We start from the raw sequence: 26,313 nt of genomic DNA on the forward strand, positions 1-26,313 counted from the left end.
TTCCAGCTCTCCATCTTTGATTCAAGAAATAGAGGGCGAGTCAGCACTTTATGCTGACAGAGGTGGTTTAGAAAATGATAAAAGTAGAACAAAAGAATTCACATTTCTGTGCTTTAAGGTTGACATGGAATTGTACACAACAGGAAGAAAATGATAAAGTCAAGAAGTGTTTAGAGAAATTCACAGATGATAAAGAAGGATCAGTATGCTTAAGATATACACACACCTAGCCTTTGAAAGTCGACATCATGCCCTCTCTGTAAACATTCTTTGTTTCCTCTTTCAAAAACAGAAAACTTAGTTCCATGGACCATTGGTTGACCCAATGTGACTTCCCTTACAGTTTTATGCCTAGATTAACATCAGGAATTCTTCAATTCAGATGATTACAACCTAGAGGAAAGCAAACAGAAACCACTCAAGCCTTTCAGGGTTCCAACTGAGATTTCAGTAATCCTTCTGAAGTATCAAATCAACATTTTTATCCAAGGATTTTTCAGAAGCAAATGCCTCAGTAGAAAGAACAGATGCTCTGTGAAGGGCTAAAAGGGCTAAGCTACTTGGTGAGAAGACTTCTGGCTTTCATTTAGACCCTTCATTTTCAAGTAGGAGGTAGAGGACATCCTGAAAGTGGTTCCCTCATCTAGTGCAAAGGAACACTCAGAAACATGAGGGTTCAAAGGAGAAAATGGCTTTAATAAAAGCATACTCCATGATCTTAGGATAAAACATGTCACATGGAAGTGGGGTTGAGGGGGAAGGAGAAGGTCTCAGAAGCTCTCTGTGAAATCATAGAGTAATCAATACGTACTTGAAGGCCTGAGTTTTAGGGCAATCTACCTGTAGGCAAAATATACTCAAATTGCCCAGTTTGTTGTATGGCATCAAAAGAACCCTGGTTGATGCTATTCTGTGAGGCTTAACTCAAGCAGTTCTAGGGCTTCCAATGTCCTAGACTATATAAGAGGGGAGAAAATATTCATAAATAGAATTTACATAAGCTTTAAAGTTGACAAATCATTTTATCTACAATGTTTCATTTTTGCCTCACAATAACTCTAAAAGTCGAATGTAACAGATATCATCCCCATTTTACAGATGATAAAAACTAAAGCTAAAGAAGTTAATCTACACATTGTCATATAACAGCAAGTCACTTCGGGTCAAGCAATGGTCCATGAAACCAAGTTTTCTGTCTTTGAAAGAAGCAACAAAGAATGTCATATGACAAAGCCAGGGCGATGTTTCAATCACTACTCCAGGTTGATTACAAAGCTTAGGTACAAAATCATACCTTGAGTACTCTGCATTTGGTTAGAGATTTTTTTCATTTTTGTTTATTATGCATTTCCATTTATCTCATCAGTTTGATAAAAAATTAACTATTTCTTCTAAGGGAGAGAACTTACTTTCTTCCAACTTGGAATTTTATTGATTATTTCCACCTTCCTGAGAGACACGGACTCCCATTCCAACTAGAGTATGGTCCCTTCCTGCCCTCAGGGCTCCAAGAGTGGCAATTGATTGTGCTCATCTCTGCCTTTACAGTTTTCGTGTTACAATTAGTATATCAACCTGCTTCTTTGGCAAAAAGAGTTTTTGTTTTTGTTTTTGGTGAAGGAAAACTGAGATTCCAGATGTTCTATCCTATGTCCCTGTAATCCTATTTGAGACAGTAGGATATTGGGACCATAGAGTTAGAATTGGAAGGAACTGCGAAACCCTTATTTTACAAACATGGAAGCCAAGGCTCAGAGAAAGGGTGTAATTTGTCCAAAGTCACACACAGGTGGTTTATGGCACAGCTAAAATTCAAATTCAGGTCTTCTGAATCTAAATCTGCTATACTTTGTACTCCCTAGTACCACCTAAAAAAAAATGCTTAGCACATAGTCAGTACTTTCTAATGCTTATTGAATTCACCTCCAATAGGTCATTATTCTTCAACAGCATAAATTAAGCCTTGTTTAGGCAGTCTTCAAATCTCTGCATGTGAATGACCTATAAAATGTTCAGCAAGGTGACTGAACACTGAGGGGTTCTGAGAGCAAATCCAGTCACAAATACTTCCCAGCTGTGGGATCCTGGAGAAGTCTCTTGATCCCAATTGCCTAGCCCTTACTTGTCTTCTGCCTTAGAACCAATGCTTAGTATCAATTATAAGACAAAAGGTAAGGGTTTTTTAAATACAGATTGTCTACAACTAATTTTTAATACCAACCAATTGCAAATCTTTATGGAGTCCCCAGCAAGACAGCTAAGTGGCACAGTAACTAGAGTGCCAGGACTAGAATCAAGATTTGCGTTCAAATCTACTTGAAATCTACTACTTGATCTCAGAAATCTATTAGTTGTGTGATCCTGAACAAGTCACTTAACCCTGTTTGCCTCAGTTTCCTCATCCATAAAATAAGCTAGAGAAGGAGATGGCAAACCACCCCAGTGTCTTTGCCAAGACCAAAATAGGGCCAGGAAGAGTCTGACATGAGAGAAACATCAACAAATCTGGCAAGACATACGTAGTATTGTCAAAAGAAATAATCAGTTGGGAAGGTAAGGATAATACTTTTTCAGAGGAATCAGAGATCACTACACCCTGAGTTAACAATAATAGCTGACATTCTCATAGCTTGTCACATTTTGTCTTCACTGCAGTCTCATAGAGTAAGCTACTATCCTCATTTTTACAGTGAATAAACAGATTCAAAAAGTTAAAGATATTTACCATAAGTCACACAGCTACGGAGTGATAGAGCTGAGATTTGAACCAAGGACTTCTGAATTCAAAGCCAGAGAGATACACTTTTCACAACAGTACAGCTGCCTTCAAGCAGGAAAATTTTAAAAGTTTTTTAAGGCTTCACAGAGAAGGAAGAATGTGAACTAGCCTTAAAAGGTAAATAGGTTGTGAACTGGAGATGAAGAAGAGAGAAGTATCAAGTTCTAGGATGGAAAGTCCAATGAACAAGGCATACCCAGAAATACTTAACATATTTAGATTGATACCAATCTGTCTGGAGCACAAGTTCACTCAAGAGAATTGGGGAAGCCAGAGCTAGAGATGGGAGGTTCTGGGTTCAAATCTAGATTCAGACACTTTCTAGCTGTACAACCCTAGGCAAGTCATTTAGCCCAAATTGCCTAGGCCTTGAAACTCTTCTACCATAGAACCAATATTTTCAATCTATTCTAAGACAGAAGGTAAGGATTTGAAAAAAAAGTGAATAGGAAAAATAAGGAGGGGAAATTAAGTTTAGGTCAACTTGTCAAGAGCCTTAAATGCATGACTAATATTAGAGTGGTTTTTTCCTATCTTTCATTATTTTTCCATCCTTCCTTCTGAAGAGAATCAATGGCATCACAAGATGATGTCTTAACTTGCTCATAAATTCAATCTGAATGAGGCAGAGTTGTGCAATACTGTTGTGACGAAAATTCTCTTGAGACAATATATTAATTTATAATTTTTTATTAGTGAAGATTAGAGAAAGAAAGATCACATGATCACCTGGTCACCCTAATTCCTAGCCATCTTACACACATGTTGGCTTGGCTCCTCCTGCAAGCAGCTTGGAAATAAACCAGTATGTGTCAAGAGTTAAAAGCTCCAGAGAAGGAAGAAAGAGAGAATGACAAGTCAGCAAGAGAGAGTTCCCTGTGTCCCCTTTCTTATAAAGCTAGTTTTCACCACTCCTCCTGGACTCTCTGACTGGACAGTCTAACTTCAATCCAGGTCCAAGTCTTGACTTCCAGACATACAACCCATCACCCAGGGACTTCTATCAACCCCTTTCCATATGCCAGGACATATAGTCAAAGGGTGGTGCTGACATTTTCAAACAGAATAAGGGGACATAATTTATAATATAATATTTATTTTTAAATAAAATTATTAAATTAATGAATATATTATTACCATATCATTGTTATTCTTATATTATTATGCATATATATTCTCCAAAATACATGAAACAAAAAGCCCTCAATATACAGAAGTCTAGCAGAGGAGATCAAATCTTATGGGAATAGAAGTCATATATCATTCCTGTTGTCTAATTTACTACTAGAATTATAACAATGATACTTGCAGTAAACCTCCAGAGGATCACCTTACTACCTAAGGCTTATCTTCAACTACCAAAGCAGCTATTTCACTCAGCTATACAATAATCTGTAGAAAATTAACTATAAAAGGACAAAAGCAGAATAGTGACATAATAGAGTAGAAAGAGCACTGGATTTGGAGTCGGGAGAACTGAAGTTCAAAGCCTGTCTCTGTCACTAATTGCCTGTGTGATCTCAGATGAGTCACTCTCTAGGTCTTAGTTCCTCATTTGAAAAATGAAGACTATGGACTAGATGACTTCCGAGGTCCCTTTCAGATCTAAATCCCATGGCTCTGAGAATGCTCCCTGTAGCCCCATCATTGATGTGAGAAGTAGTCTAGATAGTCAAAACAATGGGTTGCAAGGAAGAAATGGGTTGTGTGGATTTTGAGACAGGTCAAGAATTATAAAGCTTAACTAAAAGATAACCAGACTAGGATGCTATTTTGTTGTTCACATTTGGAGGATAGTCTAGGATCTTGTCCAAATCATTAGGAAGATGGTGTGTATTACTTCTAGCTAAATGGCTTTTTTTTTAAGACTGCCCAGTTTGGGGATGTGCTTATTTAACTAGCAGAGAAGCAAAGTCCTCCTTTCAATAACTAAACAGCCATCAATTCCATCCAGATTCTGAACCTCCAGGTTTTGGCCTTTCATTTGGTTGCAACAAGCAGGAGGGGGTGGGGGGAGAAGAATGCTTTTATCTGGAGTAGCAGACCCCTTTAAAAGAAAATGAATTAAATAAGCATGGAGAGATGGGGAAAATTGGAAAATTCTGCAAAGCCGTATAATTTGCCATGCCTCGTCTCGTAAATGAACATCAAAAAAAGTCACCTCTTTCAACATTGCCTACAGAATATAAATGACAGAAAAATGAACAACAAGTAGCACATTTTCTTAAATAAGAAACTACTTTTCTAGCTGCCCTTCTGGTACAGCACAACCATTCTTGTACTACACAGAAAGCAAGATGGGGGTTGGGGGAAGATACACAGCATGGAGAAAATCAAAGGAGAATGGGAACACAAATATAAAATGGACTATGTGGGAGACAGGTGCTAAAAACCATTTGTATGGGGGGTAGGGGAAAGGGATCTGCTGTATTAATTCATTTTGTTGAGGCAGCATATGCTTTATTAATCTTGATATTAATTGTCTATTATTATTCTATTATGTATTTCTATTGAAAGATAAGTAATCACCACTTCTACATAATGTATGCCAAGTAGATCTCTATTCTTTTTTAATAATTTAGTTTATTGCTTTAAAAATAGATTTTCATGATTCATTTGAAAGCAGCTAATCCAGTCTATTGAACACTTGGGTGTTTGGTTATACAACAAACAAATACTGGACATGTGGTCTTTTACATATTGGTTTTCCAGAGAGCATCTCCTTTTTTTAGTCATTTAAGATACTTTAATCACATAAAATGCCTTTTTTAAATCATTTTTAAAATTACCTGAATATTATAGTGGATTTTTTTCTTTGCTATATTTATAATATTTATCTGTTAGCTTCTCTAGAGTCATAACTTTATATCCCCAGAGTTTAGCACTTTGCCTGGCACATAGAAGAGACTTACTTAATAATTGCTTTTTGACTTGACTTCGCTCAACTTAAACTCACATGGCATTGTACTAATTGTATCAAGTCCTAGAACATGGCAGAGCCTCTTCACTGTGGTCCATCATAATGTAAAAGTATTCAGCTCACATATCCACACAGGAAAAACCAAGTAGATGAAGACTGTCTATGATTAAAATTAAGATAGGCATGAATAGACTACCTAGAGAGTTGGTTGTCCATCATTACAGAGAACTTGGGAGGCTATTATAGATCAGTGATGGTGAACCTTTTAGAGACAGAGTGCTGCACACAAATACACACATGCACACCCCATGTGCCATCCTCCCCTCTTTCCCCCCCCCTCCCAAGTGCTGGGTCCACTCTGCCCCGCCTCCTTACCTCACACAGGGAAGGAAGGAAGTGCTGCCACTGGGCTGCTAGATGGAAGGGCAGGTGAAGTGAGGAATGTCCTCAGAGAGTATAGAGAGGGGGAGGGGAGCCCTCTGCTCTCCTCCAGCTCTGCTGCCTATGAGCTGCCTGCCTTACACCCTGTGCACTCCCATGAGGCTGCTGGGCAGAGGGTTGGGTGAAATGAAAAAATGCCATCAGGCACAGAAGAGAGGGTGAGGGGAGCAGCTCTACCTGAGTTTCTCTGCCTTTCAACTAACAAACACTGGTGGGAGGAAGGATGGCTATATGCCCACAGAGAGAGCTCTGTGTACCATCATTGGCACCCATGCCATAGGTTTACCTTCACTGTTATAGATGAAAGATAAATTAGCAAGTCCAGCATTGAAAAGCAGAAGGTTAAGAGCAGGCTGGATTGTACTTGGGAAGTTTGTATACTGATTTTACAATGCAGTTTTCCCCTGAAGTGGAAGTTCCTCTTTTTAAGATAATTATTGGAGGAGGTAGAACTGACCAGATTTAGAGGCTGACTAAGAAGGAATCATCCATGATGACCCCTATGTTGTGAGCCGAGGTGGCTAAAAGAAAAGTTATGCCCCCAATTGGTCAATTTAGGAAAAGGGGTAAGTTTAGAGAAATAGATAATATGTTCTATTTTGTATATGATGAAGTTTCATCAGATTCCTATAGGATATACAGGTAGAAACAAATGTCTAATAGGCATATGGAGATTCAGAACTTAAGCTCAAGAGAGAGATGAGGACTAGGTATATAGTTATGGGAATCATCTGCCTCGAGATGATAGCTGAATTTAATGGAACTGATAAGGTTACCAAGAAAGAGAATAAACAGAAATGAGGAAAGAGCTCAGGACAGAGCCCTGAGATAAACCTACTCATGGGCAGTGGAACATGGATGATAATCTCACTGCTTAGCATAGTGCCCAGCACATAGTAGATGCTAAATAAATGTTTATTTATTAATTGATTATTTGCCAATCTATCAATAAGGAAAGAGTCAATAGTTTAAAGATTGAAATTTAGGGAAAAAGGATTTTTGGAGGGGCAGGCTAACACTTAATTTCTTCTTCATCTATAATATGTCGGGGTTGAACTGTTTGATCCCTAAGATGCCTTATATTCAAATAGTCGTCCTATAATAATTGCCCAGTTTGGTAATTGTACATATATCCTCTAATTCTAACTCCAGGAGCTCCTAGTTCCATCTACTTCACCCCTCCCAGGTATAGAGAGCTGTAACAATGACTTCAAAACCCCAAGGAAACATTTCTGCCTCATGGGAGTTCAGGAACACCCAAATGGTTGATGGCATTGCAGCATTAAATTGCCTCAAGGTCCCCCAGGAGTGTGGAACAAAGCCCTTTCTGCTCAGCTGGTTGGGAGCTGGAGATGGGAGGGAGTGCATGGAGTAGCTCGCAAAGGCAGGCAATTATTTCCAGCAGCCAGTTCTGCTATCTTCTCTCTATCATCTGCCTTGACAGACCTGCTGAAAGAGACACTGCAAATCCTTGTGTCTCTTTAAATCAGCCACATCACCATTTCTTATCCCCTGAATAAGAGGCTCAGTTGAGTATTGGAGGCAAAAAAGTTCTTATCCGAGAAGCAAAAAACACAACCTCCTGGAAAGGAGGGGAAAGGGAATAATTAATTATACAGTGCCTACTATGTTCCAGGTTTTGTTTTAAGGGGGTTTTTAATTGTCATGTTTGATCCTGAGACAACTCTAAAAAAAATTGATATTATTATTATCCCCATTTACAGTAGAAGAAACTAAGGCAGGCAGAGGTTAAGTGATTTACTCAGGGTCATATAGCTAGTATATCTAAGACTATAATTGAACTCAGTTCTAACCAACTCCTGGTCCAATGTTCTATCCACTATACTACCAGCTGCCTCTATGAGAACTGTACAAATTTTTGCTTCCTTTACTTCCTTAGGATGGTTCCAGCAGTTTCCAAAATAGAAGACCACCCTCTATATTTAGAGATTGTCTCTTTGAGTTTTGGTTTCCAGTGTGTTAAATAGAAAAGTGATGCTCGTTTATTTAGCATACTCTAGTTGAGAAGGAACTTTCCTCACCCAACCCCATGTGGTAGAAAATGCAACTATTATTGTCCTTATTTTAGAAGTTTAGAGAGTTGTGTTACCTTATCTATAGTTGCACTTAATGTGTGCAAAATGAAAACCCAGGTTTTTAAACTCCATTTACAGAGATTTTTCATATGCATCAGGTTTCTCAAGTTGCAACCTTTTTTCCGCCAAGGGAACCTCTCCCAGAACCCCAATAAAAGGAGCATAAAATGTTGGGGCTAGAAGATCAGAGATGTCAAACATATGGACTGCCCAAAGTTGGTACATGACACCCCCAGTGCATTAATATGTAATTGAGAAATATTTTTAATAAATAAAAATACAATAGAACATATAATGACATTGTTGAGTCTGCCTCTTCATGATCCCAATTTGGGGTTTTCTTGGAAAAGACACTTGAAATATTTCCTTCTCCAGTTCAAATTTTTAGATGAGAAAACTGGAGCAAATAGGGTTAAATGATTTGTCTAGGTTGACACAGTTAGTATGTAACTGAGGCTGTATTTTAACTCGGGCCTTCCTGACTCTAGGTCCAGCATTTCATGCACTATGGTGCCACTGAGCTGTCTAGAGATAATCCTGGTGTACGGTATACCATCACCCCGTATTTGAGTTTGCAACCACTCACATAATCTAATACTCTCATTTAATAGAAGAAAATCAGACCTGAAAAGATGAAGCAATTTGCCCAAGATCAATCAACTCACACTTGGCAGGGAGAGACCTTGCCCCCAGCATTTTTGACTCCAAGTCCAGCATTCTTTCTCTCACTCTCTCTACAATTAATTCTTTTGTTATTTTTTTCTTCCAGGTTTTCAGTAACTTCTGGACCAAGAGAGTTTAGAATTCTCCGTACAAGTTATCCAATATTTTAAGTGTTCAATAGAAGTGATAGATACTGAAAATTCAGTGCATTTCCAGGCCCAGGGAAGGTCTTTGTGATGCAGTTTGGGGCAATGGAAAAAGTCCTGGACTTGGAGTCAGTATCTGGGTTCAAATCCCAACTCAGCCACTTATGGATAAATTGCTTTATCTCCCTAGTCTTCAGTTTCCTTATCTGCAAAAGGAAGGGTTGACTGGATAGAAGTAGTAAGCTACATTGGGGACCAAGCTGGTCAGTGCTAGTAGGAGCTGGGGAAAGTATACACACACACACACACACACACACACACACACACACACACACACACACACACGTAGGGGTATGATTTGTGTTTTGTCCATGTAAGTTATGTGTGTCTACATGGATCTGTCTAGACAGAGCTCCTAAAGAGGCATGAACAAATAGCTCTAGAATCTTCTAAAGGAGACTTTAATTTCTGCCAAGAGGAAAAAAGCAAGAGGTTGAGGCTAGAGGCTGGCTACTCTGTTCCCATAAATAGGGTACAGAAATAAAATTATATCTATTTGCTCCTGTTAGTAGAGGAGAGATCATTTTTAGATCCAACCTGACCTCCTGATCACTGTCCCTTAACAGGAGGAAGTACTCCAAGACTGACCCTCTTCCCACTAAATGCCAATTCTAAAATGAAGGCATGTAGCAATTAGCAAATAACCCCATTCCTCCAAGTCAATAGCAAATAGAAATCAGAGAAGGCATACAGATTTGAAAATACTTGGGAATATGTATGTCATTGAAAGCAAAATAACTTAGTTCAACCAAGAAAGGCCCAAAAAATGAAAAGTTAAACTAAATGATCTTTCTTTCCAAGGTCAATTTTTATTGGTCTCTAATACACACACACAAAAAATTACACAGTGAAGAAGGGCATCAAATTATAACACCAGAAAGCTATTTGACCCAAAAGCGTTATGGACTTCATATAAGGAAAATAAGAGATAAACTCAGAAACTCCACAGCTTTCCATGAAATGCAGCCCAGGACCCTTCATGGACTCCCTGTAGAAGTTTTAGAGGACAGTTGGTGGGCGCTGTCCAAGGTAATAAGATATAAATCTTTTTTAGTTTGCACTAGAGAATCTGGGTTCAAATTCCACCTCTGATGTTTATTTACTACCTGACTAACCTTGGGCAAGTCACTAGACTCCAGTTTTCTCATCTATAAACTAAGAGACTTGAACTAGTTGGCATCTGAGGTGCCATCCAACTCTCGATCTATGATCTGGTATTTTACTCGTGTCAAAGTGGAATCTAGAATTCCCCGAGCAAGGGACCGGGTTATCACCAGTCCATTTAGTTTTGGAGGCAAAAGCCTCAGGTTTGAGCCTGTTCCTGTGAGAATCCACCCCGAGGGGAATCTCAGACTTAACAATCCACTTCAGACAGGGACTAAATCCAAGCTGAAGCTGAGTGACTGGCGCAGTGGGTAGCGCATCAGGCTCTCAAGCAGAAGGTCAGGAGCTCCATCCTCTGGAGGACGGTGTGATATACTTGGAAAGGCTTCTGGAAAGGAAGAGTCACTCAAATTCAGAACCTGAGGCTTTCACCTCTCTGGGCTACAAGTTTAGCCTGGGGACTTTTAGATTCCACATTGACACCCAAATGGATTCAATAGGCGTTTTTTAAATGCCTAGTGGGGGACAGTTAGGTAGCTCAGTGTATAGAGAGCTGGACCCAGAGATGGGAGGTCCTAGGTTTAAATCTAGCCTCAGGCACTTCCTAGCTGTGCGACCCTGGGCAAGTCACTTAACCCCCATTGCCTAGCCCCTCCCCTCTTCTGCTTTGGAACCAATACACAGCATTGATTTTACCATGGAAGGTAAGGGGTTTTTGTTTTTGCTTTTTGATGCCTAGTATGTTTTAGACTTAAGAAGCAGTTAAGTGTCTCAGTGGATAGAGTGTTGAACCGGAGTTCAAATACAACCTCAGATACTTGCTAGTTGTGTGACTCTGGGCAAGTCATTTAACCTCCCTTTGCCTTAATCCACTGGAGAAGGAAATGGCAAACTATTCCAGTATCTCTTGCCAAGAAAATCCCATGGATGATATGGTTCACTGAGACATGAAGAGTGAGACAGGACTGTCTGAATAACAAATATGCAAGACACTAATGGGAGCTAAGGATGCGCAAAAAAAAAGGGGGGGGAGGGAGAGAGAAAGGGAGCAAGAGGGAGAGGGAAGGGGAGAAGAGAAACAGAATAGCAGATGAGTAAGCTCACATTTAGACAAAGACACCTCAGCCCCAGGGAAACTGTCTGTAGTAAAGTTCATATTTTCTTTCCTCCCAACTTAGTCCTGCAGAAGTCTATTAAGATTGAAGAACACCCTTACTTATCAAGTGATACTCTTCTGCTTATGTTGTAAACTAGCTTTCCGAAGGGAAATCATGGTTAGACAATCATTATTTAATCCAATTAAAGGTAAACATTTTTTAAAAAACCAAAACCCTCTTATAGTTGGATCACAGCAAACCCTGCTAGGGAGAGGGCAAAGCAAGTCCATTAAATATCAACACCCCAAATCAACTCCTTGATTCTTTGGGGATGCTCTGTTCCATTACCCCTGAACTCCTTCTGATATCCTTGTCATTTGCTCATCTGTGCTTCTTGATTGTAAGAAGATTATATTTCTAAAACAACCCATTGGAATATGAATAATTCAATTTGCATGTGAAAGAGCCATCTTTAAAAATTTGTGTCATTGCCTACATACAGCCCTAAGATGTTTCCTCAGATATGGAAATTCTGAGATCCCTGTTTTTAAAATGTTAATTTAATAACTTAAAAGGCAAATCCTTTAACTGTGTACAGTGCACATCAATTTACACACATTACAGTCTTTCCCTGAGTAGTGTATTTACAAAGAAGCCTTGTTCATGACTGGGAGTATAAAATCAGAACTTACAAGGACACAGTATATTGCTCTGATGAGATTAGAAACACAATATCAGAGGGAAATCCATAAAAATCTAATCCGATGCCACAATGGAGAAGTGAAATGAAATGTGAACTAATGCATTTGAAAGAAAGATTTTTTAAATTCTAATTAATTTAAAACTTTTACACTTGGATTGAACCTAATTCCTTGAGGAATTTAATTTTCAAACTTTCCTATTCTAACCCTCTAGATGCAAGGCAAGGCAAGGCCAAGAGACTCATAGCTCTGCCCTGAATCCAATATAGATGTCTAGTAGCAAGTCTCATTCGAGTTAGGAAAAAATAAAAAGAAGGGGGGAAAAAAACCAAATGATTAAGAGGCTTATTCACTAGAAGCTGCCAATAACAAATTACTCTCTGGAGTTTAGTCCTCAAAAAGCCTTAGAGAAGCCAGTGCAAAAAATTCTTGAAAATTGGAGCACAACACATAGCTCCCAATGAGAATTGTGTCATTTATGGCTTATATCTTTTAAAAAAGGAAGAAAAAAAGAAAAGAAAAGAAAAGAAAAGAGAAGAAAAGAAAAGAAATGGGATGGATTTGTCACTCATGCAGAAAAAGCATTACAACACAATACCTCACTGGGATTACCATGATCACCCAACACCCATGTGCATTACAGAGAGAGAGGAGGAAAGCTTTTCTAAGAAGTAGATGTGAATAGGAACACATTTGCTGAGTTGAATAGCCAGTGCCTTCTATATGTAGAAGTGTTTTAATCCTTTCAGATGAAAAACTTTCACAAAAAATAGCTAATTTATGTGCTATTAGTCTCATTAATATCAATTAATTAGCTAGAATTTAGTAGACACTGAACACAAAGATCAAAACAAAAAAAAAAGTCCCTGTCCTCAAAGAGTTTACATTTTCTCAGGGGAAGAACATCAGATACTGTATTCAAATGAGTAAATATAGTATACAGACAAGGTAATTTCAAAGCAAAGTGGATACTATCAAGAAAGTACTCACCATCCTGAGGTTTTAAGGAAGTGAGCTAAAGGGCAATAGAATTTCTAACAGGATAGGAGGAAGGACTAGGCTAGTACCATGCAGACCACAACTTCCATTTTCAAAATTCATCAATGCTTCTCCATTAAGGTCCAGGAAGCTTCTAAAGTAAGGAACTTGATAGAGTTGATGAGATATAGGACCAGAAGTGAGAATGCCCAATTGTGAAACTTCCCTGCTCAGATTGCTCCAGGGCAGAAAGCACTGGAATTGAAGGATAGTCTTTATATACTATAGACAGTGGAGATCTGTATGAGATTCTCGTTTTCTCAGATTAGGAGGATAAGGGGAAAGAATTATAGTATGCAAACTGGTACATTAACATCAATTGGGAAGTAATATAATAGTATAGATTAGGAAGGGAGAAGGAATATACTGGAGATAGATTTTGACAATAGTAAAGCTCAACAGTTCTTGAGATCCCCAAGACTCTTTCAGGGGATCCACAGGTTCAAAATTATTTTCATAATAATACTAAAACATTTTAATTTCTAATACAGTAAATAGTAGTAGTTGTTGTCTCTCAGTAACCGAGGATGACTATTGTCTTTGTGCATTTTTGTGCACAAAGACACCTGTGCATGAAGATTTAAGTAGAAAAGTCGGTGCACAGAGACAGTCCCATTCTCTCGGCGTTGGGAGCCTGGGTCCAGTGGCACGAAAAGTCGTTACACCTGGAGACTTCCTCAGCTGCATTGGATGGCCGTGTTGTCCTTTGTGCTCCAACACGCCCTGAGCACTCCACAGTGCTTTGCTGCGTCGCCATGTCAGCCGTTTAACCTTCTTGTTGGTTTGTTCCGCCTGTTCCGCTGAAGCAGTCTTCACATGCTGGGTGAGCAAAGCCCTAGTTCACCAGGGGTCGACGACAACCCGATGGCTACCCTCACAAGGTTTAGCTGGCCTGTCGAAGCCGTTGTGTGTGGCCGCTGCCTCATGCTAGCAGCTACTGGGAGCCACAAGTGAGAGCTGGGTGTCAGGTGGGGGTCAGAGGTTGGAGAGCTGCCCTAGAAGGGCACGACAAGCCCTCCATACCAGGGATACTACCCCTCCCTGAACACCCCATACACCCCAATACAGTAAATATCCATAGATTAATACACATAGAAAAAAGCTACTCCAAATCAGATCCTTAATCATTTTTTGTAGGTATAAAAGGATTATGAGACTAAAATATTTGAGATGTTAGCACAAAAGGTCACAAATTCTAGAAAGTTACTAGGGAGAAAAATGTTTTGCATGTTACCAATTTTATTTTGTGTGTTGTATTTTATGGTTACTTCACAGTAACTATGTTAGGAAAAGTGCATATTGTCATACTTAATGTTTTGTTCTGAAGGATTATACATAGAAAAGTGTATTTTTGGCAATCTCTAGTGAAAGATTACAATTTTTGGTGGCTGTGGAAACCTAACCCCTATTTCCCATTGGTTCAACATATCAGCATTTGTGTCTTTTACTTTTGTGCTATTTTCTAGGACTTTTACCCCTAAAAAAGTGCACACACACACACACACACACACACACACACACACACACACACAAGCACAAAAGCTTGGTAATCTCAGGTTGGTGGCATTAAGGTATAGAAGTCAGGAAAGGACACATTTAAGTATAATGAAAACAGGAATTCCAACTGGCTGAGGTCAAGAGGAAAGGTTTTTCAGATCGGGGACAGCCAGTAAAACTGGGTACATCTGTACTTTAGGAATAATTTGGTTTAGCAGCTTTATGCCAAACATTCTTCAGTTACTTAGGCCTGAAGCTTTTTAAATTTCCCTTACTTCCTGTTCCTCTCCTCCATCACCAGTTGGTCTTCATGTCCTGTCAAATTTTTCTTCTTAAATATGCCTCTTCCTTTCCATTATTACCACTCTAAATTAGACACTCATCATTTCCATCTCCTCTCCAGCAACTTTGCCCCTACTCAGATACTCTTTCCTTCTGTCCAATTCCTTTTCAGATGTCATCTTCTCCCACTCAAATATAAGAACTTTGGGGTTCTTTTGTATCCCCAGCATACAGCAAGGTGGTGCAATAGGACAAGTGCTGGACCTAAAGATAGAGCCTGAGTTCAAATCCACTTCAGACACTTAATAGTTTTGTGACCTTGGGCAACTTGCTTTCCTCTGTTTGACTTAGTTTCCCCAACTGTAAAAGGGGAATAATAATAGCACCCACCTTCTAAGGCTATTGTGAGGATTTTTATTTTTTTATTTATTTAGGAATATTTATTTAGGAATATTCCTATAATATTTAGGAAGCACTTAGCGGGGTACCTGGAACACAGTAAGTACTTAATAAATGTCTTACCTATCTGTCTAATTATCATTAGAGCATCTTATACTTAAAGTTGGAAGGAACTTTAAAGATTCCATCCCCCTCATTTTGCAGATGATGAAACCAGAAAGGTCAGTGACTTGTGCGAGGTATAGGTAGTAAGTAGCAGAACTAGGATTTTAATTCAAATCCTCTGATTCCAAATCAAGGTTGCTAACACATTTACTCTTAAATGCACTGAATTTGAGGTGGCAAAAAAGACATCTAGCTTGAGATGTTCATTAAGAGTTCAGTGACACATGATCAATGTACTGAAGTACATAGAGTTCTGGCCTTGAATCCATAGGATTGGAGTTCGATGCTTGGCTCTTCTACTTAAGCTCTATGTAGCAAGTACAAGTGAATAATAACTTATAGAACCAAGTTGTTATGCAATGCATTTTTTAAAACAATAAATAAAGGAAATAGAGATCGGGTGAAAATGTTGATTTCAAAGTAAACATCTAATATTTTTGCAAATTGGTCTTTCAAGTATTAATCATTAATTTCTCATCTATAAAATAAGGTGCTACGGTCATGGCAAGCTCTACATCCATGAAGCAATCATCATGCTAAGTTCAGGTGAGAGGTATGAGAAAAAGGTTATATTTTAGAGTCATTCAGACAGGTGTAAGTCATAAGAGAAAATGAGATCTTCAAGGAAAAGAGTATATAGATGGGGGTGATACAGAATGGAGGTATGAGAACTGATTTGAGGTACCACATAAAGGAAACAGGAAGAAAAACTGAAGACACTAAAAAGAAGCAGAGGATTGGCCATAAAGGGAAGAGAGGAAACATGGTAGGGAGGATCAAGAAAGAAAATGAAGGGGGGGGAGGGAAATCAGGAAGTGTGAGATAAAGACAATGTAAATAGTACAAAGAAGTCAAGGAGAAATAAGAATTAAGAAAAAGTTACTAGATTTGGAGGTCATTCAATAGTCCAAATTCAGTAGAGTGATTGGATTAGAAACCAGGTTGCAGAGGGTTAAAGAAGGAGGAGTTGGTAATGAAGTAGGAGCCATGAATATTGTCCATTCCTTCTAAAAGTCTGAAAAGAAAGAAGATAGTAAGTAGCTCAATGAAACAAGGGAGTCCATATCTAAGCAAAGACTGAATGAATCCTATGAAGTCTTATGTTTGATTTGACCTATTTGAAGTTTGTGTAAAATATGGTAATTGGTTCCAGTCCAGTGGAAATGTATAGTACAAAGGTATTCACAAAAAAAAAAAAGCAACCACTTCATAGAATTCATTATTTTCACTAATTGGGATATTGGTCTACTTTACTATAAGTTAGGTAGAAAAGACTACAAGCTCTATGGAGCTTTAAAAACAATAACTTGGCTTCTATTCATCCAAGTAATTTCTGCTAAGCACCTACTACCCATCTACCCATCAGCCATTGTCCTAGGCACAGGAGAGACAAAGGTCAAACTTAAATAGACTTTTCTCAAGGAGCTTACAGGTTATTGGCGGAAGGGGGGGGGAGACAACATGTACCCGTAGAAATAAATATAAACGATATAGGAAATAGTGTAAAAAAAAAAACAAGGTAAATTGGGGAATTAGAAAAAGTACTAACAGTGAGGTGTGGGGGAGTAGGGGAGAACCAGAAAAGGTCTCATGTAGAAGACTACATTAGAGGTAATATGTGAAGAGAGTTAGATATTTAAGAGAATTTGAGAAAACCTACAGTCAGTTTCTAGTTATCTATAGGTGACAGTTTTCAAAATGTAGCCAGTACTTCTCCATTTTCTTTTCATCTTTTGGGAGACCTTGGGGTCATGAGCAGAATTGTTTAGGAAGCAAAGGATTCTAAGAGATGATATTAAGAAGACTGTGCATTCCAGGCATGGCAGATGTCAGCCAATTTGGCTGGAATATTAAGGGAATAAAAGGAAATGATCGTGGAAATGGAGGCTGGATCCAGATTACAGAGGGCTTTAAATGCCAAACAGAGAAGTATATATTTTGCTTTAAAATCTGCTGTTAAAAATTATGTAGCACAGTGGACGAGAAAACTTCCCTCCCACAGCTACAGAGAGTGCATAAATATCCACTGGTAAGTCACCTACTACTTAGCTTTGTTGAGTCTCCCACTGTTGCACAGTAAGATGAATGAGGAGCTGTGGATATCACAAAGCTTGGAAACAACCATCATAGGCAATGTCAGCGTTCAAGGCAATATTCACAATTGTATTTTCAACTTAATAGTTTAACTTTGAAAGAAAATGTGATGTGCTTAAATTTATTGTTTTGTTTTGTTTTTTAAGAAAAAGATAGACGGTGGGAAGAGTTGAGTACTATGTACCAAAGCAGACATTCAGTCCCTAAGACAGCCAGGTTACCTGTAACAACATCTATAGATGGATGAACTTAGCTCCCCAGAGGCATGCCCCTCCTCAAGCAGAAGAGAAGTCACAGCCAAATTTCAAAAGAGGCAATAATCCCTAGCACATGTGAGCATGCTGATTGGCCCTCAACCCTTCCACAAAGAGTGGAGGCTCGAGTCCTGTCCTTCGGTTCATAATAACAGGCTGCCAACAACTTTTAAAGCAAGCAGGAAGGAATGGGGGAGTGAATGCGTGATCAGTGGAGGAGATACTGTATATTTTGGAAAATTCCATTTACAGATAAATAACCTCCTTCTCTCCTTGTATTAAATCCCCTTCACAGATTCCCACTCTAGGAGTCTAGAAAGTGGTAATTAGAATGGGTAGGCTGAAGAAGTCAACTAAACTCAGATTGACAGACAAGCCTACCAAAGGAGGCATCCCCTGAGCTTCATTACTCCAACAATAATGTCTTTATTTACAAGCATATTGTGCTCAGCAAAGCTTTTCAATGAGGGGAATGGAGCACACAAAGGCGAGCCCACCACTGCAGCAAGCTCCTAATTTGCAGATACTAACCCATGCAATTGTGATTTCTATCAAGCCCTCAGAAAACCAACAGAACAGGGCTCTAAAGCAAGCCCCTGGCAACCTAGCCACGTGCAGACCCCAGGAGGATTAGCTGTAACATGGATGGAGACCAGGGGATCTCTGGAATGGAATCTCCTGCAGAGTAAGCACAGCCTGAATTGGCTTGCTGGGCTAAGTCTTTGCTTCTGAGGTCAACTTGGGAAGCCTTGAAAGCAATGAAAAAATAGGTCTTAGTGTATCTTATAAATTTCAGATGAATGGTATTAGAAGTCTTCTAAAATGTTCAGGGCATCTAGTGAGGAATAGAAGTGATCTCTGATGAAAGTTGTCTGACTATTTTGGTGAGAGATATAGGTCCTGACATAGAGATGATGATTAAATCCTTGGGAGCTGATGGGATGTATAGCAAACAAAAAAGAGAAGAAGGACAAGGACAGAACCTTGTGGAATATACTTACATTTAGAAGGTGGCATCTGGAAGAGAATCCAGCAAAAGAAGCAGAGTAGGAGTAGCACCAACAAAGAATGGTGTCATGTGTGTGTGTGTGTGTGTGTGTGTGTGTGTTTGTGTTGAGAGTGAGAGGAAGGAGGGCAAATGAGAGAAGGGAAAGAAGAGAGGGAGGAAAGCAGAAGAGAGAGAGAAAAATAGTGAGAAAGACACACAGAGACAGAAACAGATGAAGATAGAAAAAGAGAGAACAACAGAGACAAAAAGACAAAGACAGAAAAGAATTAGCAAAGTAAATAGAATTCTAGAAAGAACAGTTCTCTTGTCCCATAATTGTAAGGGTCTGTGTTGCATTTACCTACCTGTTGTATCTCCAGAGTCCAACATAGTCCCTTTCATAGTTTAGTTATAATGTTTGATTAGCCTTCTGACTAAGCTACTCTTTGCTACAATCACCTACAAATGTGTTGTGTTGGCCCAGAACTTACATTTATATACTGCTTTGTAAGTGCCTGGGTTGCAAAGATACCATGAGTTCATAGGAATTGCATAAAGAAACATCACAAAAGATAAACAGATATGACTGAGTTGCATTCAGCATCATAGGAGGGAGTATTCACATCAGTAAGATCCCAACTCTATTAGAGCATATTTACTAGTATAAAGTACTCTAACTAAGTACTTTATCTCATTTGATTTGTATATTAATACTGTGAAATAGGTAGTGCAAACATTATCACTATTTTACAGCTGAGAAAACTGAGGTCAGAGAAATGACAAATTCTGAACACAGTTACACAATAAATGATAGGATCAATACTCAGAAATGGGTCCTTTCTAACTGGAAGTTTATATTGATTTTAACCTTTAAAGTTCATTAAGCCTTAAAGTTTACATAAAGTTGCTCCAATGTCCTGACCAAACCTGGGAAATGGCACCCATTGGTATAAATTCATGCTAAAGTGGAGATGGTTGATAAAAAATCATTTTATTTTGAATGGGCAGATGCTTTGGCATTGATGCAAATGAGAAAACCATGGAAAATGTGGCAATAATGAAAAGGAAAGTCATGGAAAAGGAAAACTTATGAGTGAAAAAGAGTTACTTTTAAGTTCTACCTAAGAATTGACCCTGTCTCCCATGGTTTTAGAAGTACAGCTAAAAAGAGAAAAAGATAAAAATAAAACAAGAATCATGACTTTCAGAGCCAGAAGAAGAGAACTGGGAGAATTCTTTCCATATTGTTAGAAATAGATAATTTAAGAAAGAGGTCTGTCCTTGCTCCCAGTTCCACATCATCATTCATCAGCATTTACCTAATAACCTTGCCTACTTTCATTTGATTTAGAGTTCTTTAACATTACTTTCAGCATTTGGCATCATTTTCAGTGACCAGGAAAAGTTCTAAAAATTATGGATTCAGTGATATAAAACTATTAAACTTCAACTTGAACATATAGAGCATTCTTTTTATATATATTTGAATGCTGTCGTGAAATCTAACATTTTTTAATCCTCTGCTACTTTCATAAACCTCCTAAAAAAACACCCATCACAACCATTTAGTAAGAAATATGACATTAAAAGGAGGTAAATTTCCCCTGGATTACACTGTGATTTAGTTGTGCTCTCCCATTAAGTCTAAATCTGTCTTCCAACTGGTGTGAAGTAGTGATGATTTATTCAAGCCTGATGGTAAAGATCTATTAAAACAATAACTTGAAAATAGTCTTCATCGCTAACATGTCACTCATCAAAGAGATTAAGGCAGTCAATTACCACAAAAGACTATGGATCTATCCGTGAGACCTGTGCAGAATTGCAGCCAAAGGGATTAAAGATTCCTGACTCATTTTGTACATCATGAAAGCCTTTATCAGAGAATCTTAAGGAACTGGAAATATACAGTGAGGAAATAATACAGACAATGACTGGGAAAGTCATTTATAGGACATGCACCTAGAAACATTAACATGTATTACATTCAAAGGGAGGCATATATTTCTTTAGCTGCAAAGTGGTTCAACTATTATGGGAAAAAATAGAATTTCACAAGGAAAGTAACTATAATTTTGTACCATCAGATCATAGATTTAGACATAGAAGGAACCTTAGAAATCATTTAATCCAATTATTTCATTTTACAGCTCAGAAAAATAAGATCCAAAGTGACTAACCAAGGCTATACACATAATATAGGGCTACAATAGGATTTGAATTCAGCTCTTCTGATTATCTGTGACTCCAAATCTAATGGTATTCCCACTATATTACACTGCCTTGGACCCAAAGTTACTATTGTAGGATATATGCCCTCAATGGGGTCAAAGATATAGAGAAAGAGTTGCATATCTACCAAAATATTCATTACACCATTATCTGTGGCAGCAAAAAAAAACTGGAAAAAAAAGACATCCATCAATTGAAAAAAGGCCAAACTGTGGTACATAAATCTAATACTATTGCATTATGACAAATGACAAATGTAAAGTAGTCAAAGAAATTTGGGAAGACATGTAAACAGATGCAAAATATAGAAAAAAGAACCAGAAAAATTATGTACATGATAAGTATATAGAACACACTTTGGGATCTTTCTCCTAGTTGGGTGACTGTTTATGGATAAAGAAAGGTGCCACAGTGGAAGGAGCATTGGACCTAGAGCTATGAAGACCTAAGTTCAAATATGATCTAAAACACTTATTGGTTGTGTGACTCTGGGCAAGTCACTTAAACTCTCTTCACTCAATTTCCTCATCTTTAAATTGGGACTGGTGATGAAATATTTCCATTCTCTTGATAGAAAGGGGGAAGATTATGAGTACATAATGCAACATATATTATGCAACATGGTTGATATGTTGGTTTGTTTTGCATAACGTTTTTATTATATGAAGATGGGATTAACTCTCCCCTACCTACTTTTAGATTTAATCACTAGAAGAGTACACACCCCCACTTTACGCTTAAGTGGGGAGAGGTCTGCAACCCAGGTGCTAAAGTGGGTAACAACTCAGAAATGACTGACTGCCCAAACTACAATTGGTCCACATAAAGTGGAAGGAAGACACAAGAAGTGACATAAAGAAGGGTCTTTAAAAGTAGTTGCAACTTCCTATGGGAGGGAGTTGTTTGAGTATTTTCAAAGATCTGGAGGCTGGTGGAGGACCTTCCTCAGCATGGACCTGGGACCCTAGCATTTGGTAAGACTGCTCTGGGATCTTCTCCCCTTGGACTTTGGATTGGTGAGTGGAAAAAGCTGACTTTCCTTTTCTGACTGCTGAAGAGATTAACACCAGATTGGCCTCCTTCAGAGACCATATGGGTGATACCTAATTTACCTCTGAGGCCTTGGTTGGGCTTCTGGAGCCCTGCCAGAGCAAAGTCAGGTGCCAGAACAGATATTTAGCTCATTAAGCTAGATACCTTCTCTACCCTCTTTCTCATTTCTCTACTTTCACTCTTACCCTCTATTTTAAATAAATACTGATAAAAAGCAATTTTGATTTGAAATATCTTAATTTTGGTGACCACATTCTCTTATATTTAGTCCAGCCTTAATTTTTAACCCTTACAGATATGAAAGGAAGCATTGTAATGTTGAAAAAAATCTATAAATAAATTTTTGATTCAAGAGTATAAAAAATCTTTCCATCATTTGGTACTGTGTTCAACCTCAAAAGAGCACTGAACTCAACTATTATCATTATTTTCTGAGAGAATTCCAGGTAGACTTGACCTAAATGAGAAAAGCCTTGCTGAAAAAAAGTAATAGCATCTCTGATAAAAGTCTGATAGCCAAGATATATAGAAAACTGTCAGAAATTGATAAATAACAGAAAAAGCCAATCCCCAATAGATGTGGACAAAGGAAAGGAATAAATAGTTTTCAAAAGAATTGTGAACTATAAATTATCACATGAAAACATACCTCATATCACTTATAGCAAGAGAGAAGCAACATAAAGCAACTGAAATTTCACTTTACCTATTGAAATTGGCAGAGATAGCCAAAAATGGAAATCATCAATGTTGCATGGTCTGTGGGGAAAGAAACATACTCATACTCTCTTGGTAGAGCTGTGAATTGATCCAATCATTTTGAAGAACAATTTGGATTATTCAAGAAAAGAGATTAATCACCCATACTTTTTGATCTAGTGATCCAACTACTAGATTTATATGCCAAGAAAAATACAAATGGAAACAAAGGGCCCAAATATACCAAAATGTTTTTAGTAGCTCTCATTGTAGTAGCAAAAATAATAATAATAATAATAATAATAATAACTAGAAACAGCATGAGGTTCTATGAATCTAGGAGTGGCTAAAATAACTATAGTATATGAATGTATTGGGATTTAATTTTATAATGAAAAGTAACAATTATGAACAGTATAGAGAAACATGAAGATTTGAATAAATTGATACAGGGAAATAAGCAAAATCAAACAAACAACATATATATAATGATTTTTTAAAATTAATTGAAAAGATCACACACAAAAACAAGCTTATAATTCTGAGTAACAAAAATCAGTTAAGGTCCCCAATAACAAAAAAAAAAATCTCTTGAAGACAAATAAAGGATTACAAGAACAGAATGTGTTCTTTGTCCAATGCAATGACTGTATTGATTTTTTTTCCTTAGTCTTTAGTTTTTGTCACAATAGAAGATTCATGCTGGTCTGGAGAATTTTTTCAAGAGGCAAAAAAATATCTCAAAATGACTCATAAATACTAAAAACATGAATAATATTTTTTTAAAAAAAAGCAATGAATCTGTAATTCAAAAAATTATCATTTTCACCCATTATAAGATTTAAGTTCTTCCCAAGAAGTAGGTTTCAGACTACTGGCTACTAAGCAAGTTTTTGTGTCTTAAAAAGGCAATGTAGCAAGAGGAGATATGAGTTGATAACTAGAACACTGATCTTATGATCAGAAAAACCTACTTGTTTTGTGACCCTGAGCTTGTCACAACTTTTCTGAAAGTCAGTTTCCTTAGCTATAAAATCAAGAGATTAAGAGCAGCTACATATTTTGCTTTTTATTGCACTGATTATTCTGAAGATCAAATGTAATAATATATTGAAGAATTTTGCAAACCTTATGCTATATAAAATTCATTATTATTATTCTTCTAGATGATCTCCAAGTTTCTCTCTAGTTCTAGAAATCTACACATGAGGTTCAATTAATACTGTAAATATATTGTCATTTCTCCCTTCACCTACATCAGTTAGTTCTATTCTCAGAAGGGTCAGCAAATCAAACTTTCTGGAAGCAGATGATAATAACAGTAGAAGTAATTCTGTGCCATAAGCAATTAATTAAATGGATGGCATTCAGAATACTAAATGTTACAGACAGGATTGTTCTAGTTTCTGAAATTCTGCCAAAGCCTCCAGGATTAGTGCTTTTTAATAGGGAGATCTGACTCCAAGGATGAATGAATGAATTTATCAAATATTTATTAAGCACCCATTGCATGCAGAACACTCTGATAGGGGCTCTGGGAGATCACATTTTTAGATGAGGCACAATTTTACCTTCATAGGGCTTATCAGTTGGAGGAAGAGGAGGAAGAAGAGAATAATAATAGCTAGCCATATATTATATACTTGATCCTCACCACAACTCTGGAAGGTAGGTGCTATTATCATCCCCATTTTACAGATGAGAAACTAAAGTTAAGTAAGGTGAAATGACTTGGCCAGTGTCATAAAGTGTCAGAGGCAAGATTTAAACTCTGGTCTTCCTGACTCCAGGACCAGTACTCTTACCCATTTTTCCCCTGGCTGACACAAACATAGAGGGAGAGCTATATGAAGTCCAATGGGAAAGGCCATTACTAATTAGGCAGGGAACAAGGAAGGCTTCCAGAAGTAAGTGATTACATTTGAATTAAATTTGTAAAAGTAGATAGGAATTCAACAAGTGAAAGACAGAGAGGAAAGTAGATTCCAGGCAGAGAGAACACTGAGAATGAGACAAAACAAAACAAATCAAAACAAAATAATTAGGTTGACAAAGAGTAGTCCTGTTTGGCTTGAGTATAGAGTGAGTGGAAGAGAGTACTTACTATGAGATAGGCTAGAAATATAAGATAGCATCATATTGCAGATGATCTTCAGTAACAATCAGTCTGCCAACCAGTAAGGATTTATTAAGTTCCTACTATGTGTCAGATACACTGGGGTTTCAAAGAAAAACGAAAGACAGTCCCTGCTCTCAGAAAGTCTGACTGGAGGGAGGAAATGCAAACAGCTATACCTAACCAAGGTATGTACAGGATAAGTTGAAGATAGCCAACAAAGATAAGGTATTAGCATTAAGAGAGATCAGGAAAGCCTTCAGCAGAAGATGGATTTTATCTGGACCTTGAAAGAAGCTAGAGAAGCCAAGTGACTGAGATAGGAAGGAGAGAATTCTAGACATGAAGAGAAGCCAATGAAAATGTGCAGTGTAAGATATAAGAAGCTTGGAAAAATAGGAGAGGGTTAGATTGTAAAGAGTTTTGAACAACTAGCATTTGATCCTGAAGGTAATGGGGAACCACTGGAACTTATTGCCTGGGAAGTGACATGGTTGTACCTAAGCTTTTAGGAGATTCAATCTGGCAGCTGAGTGAAGGATGGAATGGAGTAGAGAGGAATAAGTCAGAAGGCTTTTGCAATAGTACAAGCATGAGGTAAATGAAAGCCCACATTGATGTGGTTGCTCTGTCATAGGAAGTTAAAGGACCATATACAGGAGGTGTCAGGAAAGTAAAATTAACAGGACTTGGTAACAGATTGGATATAAAGAATAAAAAAGTGTGAAGAATTGTGGATGATACCTAGATTGTGAGTCTGAGTGATTGGGAGGATGATGGAAAAATTAGTAAGAAGGGAAGACTTTGGAAAAAAAGATAATGAATTAAATTTTAGATATTATGAGTTTAAGGAATGTCCAGTTCAAAATATTGAATAGACAGATGGAGACTTGAAACTAGAAATCAGAAGAATATGGATCTGGGAATCATCAGCAGAGAGATAATAATTGAATCCATGGAAGCTGATGAATGTCACCAAGTGAAATAGTATAGACAAAGAACATATTCCAGGACACAGACTTGGAGAACACCAAAAGTTAGAAGGATGTAGATCCCTTAAAAGAAATGAAGAAGGAACAGACAAGTAGGAGAGGAACCAGAAGAGTGCAGTATCATGAAAATGTAGAGAAAACCATACAAAGGAGAGAAGGGTGATTGAGACGCTATCAAAGGCTGCAGAGAGGTCAAAAAGCATAAGAATTGAGAAAAGACCATTTGATTTGGCAATTAAAGGATCATTGGTAATCTTGGAGAAAGCAATTTCAGTTCATTGATGAAGTCAGAAGCCAGAAAGAAGACAGTCAAGAAAAAAAAATCACATGAGAAGAGGAGGCACCAATTATAGACAGTATTCTCTAGGAATTTAGCCACAAAGGGAAGGAGATATATAATGCAATAGTTAGTAGGGATGAACAGATCAAGTGAGAGTTTTTTAAGGATGGAGAAGGTAGGGGTATATTTGTAGGTAGTAGGGAAGCAACTAATATTC

This window comes from Monodelphis domestica, chromosome 6, assembly GCF_027887165.1.
Source record: "Monodelphis domestica isolate mMonDom1 chromosome 6, mMonDom1.pri, whole genome shotgun sequence".
Lineage (NCBI taxonomy): Eukaryota > Metazoa > Chordata > Mammalia > Didelphimorphia > Didelphidae > Monodelphis > Monodelphis domestica.